The sequence below is a fragment of the Lactuca saligna genome, chromosome 2 (genome assembly GCF_052625555.1).
Source record: "Lactuca saligna cultivar CGN05327 chromosome 2, ASM5262555v1, whole genome shotgun sequence".
In the NCBI taxonomy this organism is placed as follows: Eukaryota; Viridiplantae; Streptophyta; class Magnoliopsida; order Asterales; family Asteraceae; genus Lactuca; species Lactuca saligna.
Window position 1 is genome coordinate 24,166,641 of NC_136418.1, and position 7,782 is coordinate 24,174,422.

Genomic DNA, 7,782 nt, shown 5'->3' on the forward strand with positions numbered 1-7,782 from the left:
GAATATACCGGTTGTGTGCGATTATCCGGAAGTCTTTCCCGAAGATCTTCCTGGATTACCACCTGATAGGCAAGTAGAATTTCGTATAGACTTATTACCAGGAACAACACCGATAGCAAAGGCACCTTACCGATTAGCACCGACGGAGATGAAGGAGCTCATGATGCAACTTCAGGAGCTGTTGGATAGCGGTTTCATTCGACCTAGTTCATCACCCTGGGGAGCTCCGGTGTTATTCGTGAAGAAGAAGGACGGAAGCATGAGGATGTGCATAGACTACCGAGAGTTGAATAAGGCAACGGTGAAGAACAAGTATCCATTACCGAGGATTGATGATCTATTCGATCAGCTGCAAGGTTCGAGCTACTTCTCAAAGATCGATCTTAGGTCAGGATATCATCAGCTGAAGGTGAGAGAGCAGGATATTGAGAAGACTGCATTCAGAACAAGATATGGACACTACGAGTTCTTGGTTATGTCGTTCGGACTAACCAATGCTCCCGCAGCATTCATGGATTTGATGAATAGGGTTTGTAAACCATTCCTCGATAAATCTGTGATAGTGTTCATCGACGACATTCTCATTTACTCGAAAAGCCAGGAGGAGCATGGCAAGCATCTACGAGAAGTGTTGGAGGTGTTAAAGAAGGAGAAGCTTTTTGCAAAGTTCTCCAAATGCGACTTTTGGATACGGGAAGTCCAATTCTTGGGTCATGTTGTTAACCAAGAAGGAATAATGGTTGACCCTGCCAAGATCGAAGCTGTAATGAAGTGGGAACGTCCGAAGAATCCCACGGAGATTCGAAGCTTTCTAGGATTAGCCGGATATTACCGACGATTTATCCAAGGCTTTTCTTTGATAGCTGCTCCATTAACAGCTTTGACCCATAAAGGAGCTACGTATACATGGAGTGAGAAACATGATGAGGCGTTCGAGAAGCTAAAGAAGAAGTTATGTGAAGCGCCGATACTTTCTCTACCCGATGGAGTCGAAGATTTCGCAGTTTATAGTGATGCATCTGGAGTCGGGTTAGGTTGTGTTCTGACCCAAAGAGAAAAGGTGATAGCATACGCATCTCGACAATTGAAAGAGCACGAAAAGAACTACCCCACTCATGATCTGGAGTTGGCAGCGGTAGTATTCGCCTTAAAGATATGGAGGCATTACCTCTACGGCACGAAGTGCAAGCTCTTCACTGATCATAAGAGTCTCCAGTATCTCTTTAATCAGAAGGAGTTGAACATGAGGCAACGACGCTGGCTAGAACTTCTCAAGGACTATGACTGTGAGATACTTTACCACCCAGGTAAAGCAAATATTGTTGCTGATGCTCTCAGTCGGAAAGTCAATCTTGAAAGAAGAAGGCCAAGAGCGTTAAGAATTGAAGTCGTCTCGACGATTGTGGAAAGTATCAGGAAAGCTCAAGAAGAAGCCTTAGAAAAGAATGACCGAAAGGAAGAACGTTTGGGAAAAACGTTAGTGTTCGGTACGAACAGTCGAGGACTGAAGGTATTCCAAGATCGAATTTGGGTACCTAAGACGGGAGGAATAAGAGATCTTCTAATGGAAGAAGCACACAAGACCATGTACTCGATTCATCCCGGTAGCACTAAAATGTATAGGGACCTAAAACCCTACTACTGGTGGCCGACGATGAAGCTCGATGTTGCGAAGTATGTGGCTGAGTGCGTAACATGTGCGAGGGTTAAGGCACAACATCAAAAACCGTATGGGAGTTTAGAACCCTTACCTGTACCCATGGGTAAATGGGAAGACATCACCATGGATTTTGTGACTAAACTGCCCAGAACGAAGAATGGTCACGACATGATTTGGGTAGTCGTGGATCGTTTCACCAAGAGTGCACACTTCATAGCAGCCAACGAGAAGTGGTCTATGGATAAGCTCGCAAATGCTTACGTGAAGGAAATTGTAAGACTTCACGGTGTCCCTCTTACTATTGTGTCAGATCGTGATAGTCGTTTCACATCGAGGTTTTGGAGGAGTCTACAAGAGGAGTTGGGTACAAAGTTGTGTTTGAGTACTGCTTACCATCCGCAAACTGATGGTCAGAGTGAAAGAACGATTCAGACGTTGGAAGATATGCTGAGAGCATGTACCCTCGAATTCCAAGGGAATTGGGACGAGCACTTACCTCTGGTAGAATTTTCCTACAACAATAGTTTTCACTCGAGCATCAAGATGGCTCCTTATCAAGCCTTGTATGGGCAGAAGTGTCGTACGCCGTCTTGTTGGCTTGAAGCTGGAGAGAAGCAATTTATGGGCCCCGAGATAGTCCATGAGACTGCTGAGAAATTGAAGGTGATTAGGGAAAGAATGTTAGCAGCTCAGGATCGTCAGAAGAGCTATGCCGACAAGAAAAGACGACCGATAACCTTCGAAGTTGGGGATTCCGTTTTACTTAAAGTCTCACCGTGGAAGGGACTTATACGATTTGGGAAACGAGGAAAGTTGAGTCCAAGGTTTATTGGACCATTCAAAGTTCTTCAGAGGATTGGGAACCAAGCTTACAAGTTGGAATTGCCCGAAGAACTCAATGGTATTCATAACACCTTCCATGTGTGTTATTTGAGGAAATTCATGGGAGATGTTCCCGACATAATTCCAATCTCGGAATTAAGGATGGATGAGAATAAAAGGCTGATCGAAGAGCCTGAGGCAATTATTGATCGTAAGACTAAGAAGTTACGACGCAAGATGGTCGACTTGGTGCTAGTCCGATGGAAACATTCGAATGGGCCGAATCTCACTTGGGAAACACAGGATGACATGATGAGTCGCTATCCACATCTGTTTGCTGATGCATGATTCCGGGACGGAATCATCCTAAGGGGGTGAGAATTGTAACGCCCGGGTTTTCAGGGCTAAGCATTTTTGTCAATGTAATAGTCTAGGTCAACTATTGTAACTCTTTTTGAAGTAATAAATATGAAATATTTGAGTATTATGTGAATTATGTGTGTTTATGTGTTTATTATTTAATTATAAATGTATAATTAATAAAGAATAAAAATGAGCGTCAAAATTAAAGTGTGATATAATCCCGATATCTCTACATAAAGTTGTAGAATATGTCTCAAGGTTTCCGTGCATATAAAGAATGCCGAAATCCGAGCTATAAAGAAGAAGTTATGGCCCGCCGAAGTTTTACGACAAAACCGGCACGACACCGGGAAACGTAAATAGTGAATTTACGATAGAAGACTTTTTAGCCTTAGCAATCTAAACAAAAGTCGTAGAATATGTTAAACTAAGAACATCGATAAAAAGAACGCCCAAATCTGACTTCGTATGAAGAAGTTATGATTTTTCTAAGATTCGGCTTAGCAGTGCACGGCCTGAAACTCGAATTTTAGTTCGAGCGGTTTTTGGCTTACGCAACATAAATGAGAGTTGAAGATCTCATTAATAGGAAATCAACGGTAAAAAGACAGACAAAAACAGAGTCCGTATGTAGAAGTTATTAATTTTACGCAGACGTTTAACAGTATAATCTCCTTGTACTGTTAAATTTAAGATCGGTCGAGAATTAGCTGACGGTGTCAAAATGAAAGTTGTAGATCTTATTATTACCTACGCGTGGATATAAAGAACGTCAAAAACGGAGGTCGTATGTGAAAGTTACGGATTTTAGAAGTCGGAAGTGTGCTGTGCGAAAATGGGTGATGTGGCACAATCTTGGCCATTGCTTTCTCCCCAAGGCTTGCCACCAGATGGTGACATGTGGCACCAAGTTCAGCCACATTTCACCCTATAAATACCACCTCTCCCACCCTCATTTTCTTCACACCTTTCCCATTCTTTCTTCTCTTTACTCTCTCTCTCTCTCTAGAACCTCTCTCTAGCCCCGAAATCCCCCGAAAAGCCTAGGGAACCTCCCTAGCACGAGGCGGAAGCCCCGGAGTGCTCGAAGGCTCTGAGAAGAAGAGCTTTTCGGCTCGGGAACGCTGCTCCAAGCAAAGCCCGGTTTTCTATAAAACCCGCTGTAAGTGAGCTACGCCTACGCTATTTTTAATATAACTTTTATTTAATTATAGTAACGTTATTAGGAACTTATAATAAATACTTGGGCTATTATTATGGGTTATATAAGTATTTTTTTTGACGCTTATATAATAATAATAATAGCTAGACTATTAATTAGTCTCGACGAATAATAAACTAAACTCTAGTGGTAATAATACTAGGTTTCGTCGAAGAAAAATTCTTTTTAAGAAGCGAAGCGCTGTCTGAGTTCGGAATCACCACCTTTTCCGGTGAGTGCATAGTTACCTTCAACTTACACATAGATATGAAGTATTTTATATAAATTACGTGCTATGTGTGCATATTATCTGAATACTTGCTATCTATGCTAGATGAACGTTGTTATACATGTTTTCAATGATTTAAACTGTATATGTATTTTATATCTACGAAAATGTTGGGGTAAAACATGGGTAGATGTAATAGGTGATGTGTGATAAAATGATGAGAGGCCTCGATGTTGTTGTTGTTGATCCAGTCATCTAGCGGAGTATAGATGACGACCACGGACTCTTCTAGACAGTCCAGTGGAACACTAGCAGGCTCGCAACCTGTAGGTGTTGTGAACGATGTGTTCACCGGTGTACTCCATCCCCCACATGGTTGCCTATTAGGACATTTATTGCTGAGGAATCCCCTTAGCAGTAGTGTCCGTCCCGATGATGATCCTTAGGCTAGGTCCCTTATGATAGGTGTTTAGGGACGTAAAGTGAGGATAACGGGAACGGGTAATCGGGTTATTGTTGATTGATGAAATTAATAAACTTATTGTGGGTTGAAAACCCTATGTGCTCACCAGGCTCCCAAGCCTGACCCACTCAGTTTTATGCATTACAGGTAGTGGCGCATGAGCATAGGTGTGATGTTTTGGACGAGGGATTACGGATATAGGCCTGTAGATATGAAATAATGTAGTAAGGCTTATATTGTACTGTTTATACTTTTGATCTGTACGAACATGACATCCCGAGTCTTTTAATGAAATACATTTCTATGGAAATGCTTTTGATAAATCTTTATCATATTATTGTTTTGGGACAAATTCCGCAACCCTTTTATTAAAAGATAACTCTGATTTTGAAATAAAGTATAAACAAAACCGGTCTTTTCTGGCCGTGATTTTGGGGATGTCACACACTTCCTAAGTGTGCATGCAACCCTAATAAACCTTGGATCTATGTTTGTCTAAATACATGCAAAATAATAATTTTTCCAAGGTTCATAACCTATCTAACATAGCATGCGGTACTTTTAAACATAAAGAATTAGATAAGATTACATACCTTTTGATGATGAGTTTGATTCTTAAGGAGTTTGAGGGCCAAGCACTAATAGTGTGAATGCCTCAAATGGAATCACAAATCACCACAAACTCTTGGATAACTTTGAGAGAGTGTATACACACTTATAAAATCGGTCACACACAAACACACATACTCTAGTTACACTAGTTTCACTAGTTGCCATTTCATGCTCCAAAAGCATACTTATATAGTGTGCATGGTTAGGGTGAAACCCTAATAACCCATGACCTTTCCTTTTCCAAGGATCCATGGGTTAAAAGCTCCATGGATCATCCATGGACTTCCATCCAAGCCTAGCCCATTAGCAAATGAGTGTTAGCCCACACCATATAAAACAAATAGCCCATAATCTAATTAGTCTTCCTTTTAATCTCTAAATTAATTCATAATTAATTTAAGACTAAAACTAATTAAATAACATAACCTCATATTAATATATTATAACTTATAATATATTAATAAACATATGTGAATAACTCTCATAAAATTATCCATAAATAGTTCGGGTGAGATGCAACCCAAATGGACCATGCCGGGTTGGGTCAAGTATATACCAAATAAGTTATGGACTTAGACACCTTATCCAACAACCGGAAGGTCGGATATGTTATGAGTTATATGTACTATGTGTGATAAGTTAATCGTTATATGTGCCATGTATGATATGCTTGATATGGGCTGGAAGGCATTATGTTATGGGCCGGAAGGCGAATATGTTATGGGCCGGAAGGCGTTGTGATGTGGACCGTAAGGTTGACGAGGGTAGGACCGGAAGGTTTACCTAGTCGGGACGGAAATCCCCTGAGACACATGGACCGGAAGGTCAGGGCCTGGAAAGGCGTATGTGCGTAAGTTGTATTTTGGGGAACTCACTAAGCATTTATGCTTACAGTTGTTGTGTTATGTGTTTCAGGTACTAGCGAGGACCGTGGGAAGGCGCCGGCGTGATCGTACACATTGTCGGAGAAAAACTATTTTATGATCATTGGGATGTATTATATTATGATAACATTGTTCACGTTTGAATTTGAAACATTAATCGATGGTTTTTGGTGTTTACAAATATGAAAATTTTGTTTTAAATTTACGTTGTTACAAGTTGGTATCAGAGCCTTGGTTTGAGGGATTCGGATACACCTTCGGGCATAACTGAACTCAAACCGGGGATTTGAGAAAAATTTTAATTAATAAAATCAATACAATTTTGATAAGAGATTTTGGAACAACCAAAGGAGAAGAAGTGTGTACGGTCAGCCAGCGCCCGAACGGTAAAATCCCCAAAATACTCTTACAATATGTGTAATGATATATGCTATGAAATAATACGCATGCTACTAGACTAGGTATTCATATTAGGACTAGAGTGGCCTGATTTTTGATGCCTTAGTCTAGGGAAAAATTGCTGCTATGAGATGCTTTGAGAATGAGTGGGTAGCTAGTGCATGGCAAGAATAGAGTACTCATGATCCGGGGTTTGGGGTGGAGGACTTGGGGTGAATGTTGATGCGGTGTAGTTGGTAGTATTGGGCCCGTACTACTGAAGACACCGGGTCATTGGGCAACCCAAGTAAGAATCCTTGGGTGTCGGAGACCGAGTAGGGTTGCGTTATCGAGTGCGATTACGCTCGATGGAGTCTCTGATCTTTTTATGTCGTATTTCAGAGGCATCATGGTTGGACCACGCCACAGACCTAGTACAAGCGGTGTGAGTGACGAGGAGCTTCGTCAGATGATTCACGAGGAGGTGGTTGCGGCGATCCGGGCTGGGATTCCGGAGATGTTTGGGTCTATTAAGACCAGACTGATGGAGACTTTTGATAAGCAGTACGCCGCGGTGACTGAGGCAGCAGCCGCTGCAGCTACCACAGCTGTGGCCACTGCCAGACCACAGGGAGGTGACTCGTTGCTGTTCCGGGAGTTCAGCAACACGAAGCCACCCGAGTTTGACGGGACGCAGGATCCGATCGCTGCGATGAGATGGATTGCTGATATCGAGGGATGCTTCTACACTTGTTCATTTCCGGAGCATCTGAGGATACGGTTCGCTTTGAACCAGCTCCACCTGGGAGCAAAGGATTGGTGGAAGTTCGTGACGGCGAACTTCACTCTTGCGGAGGTTTCAGCCGTGACTTGGGAGAGATTTACTACTATGTTCAGAGATGAGTATGTTCCCCCGGTGGAGAGGGCACGGTTGGTTCAGGAGTTCTTGACCCTCAAGCAGGGTAATGATTCTGTTACGGTGATCACTCGAAAGTCTCATGAGAGGGCGATGTTTTGCCCTGAGCAGGTGTCCACGGAGCAAGCTCAGATGACCCGATATTTGGGTGTGATGAGGAGGGATATCCGGGAGTTCGTATCGAACTCGTCATACCAGACTTTTGCTGAGCTCCAGGCGAATGCCAGGAAGCGAGAGATCGAGTTGGAGACCCA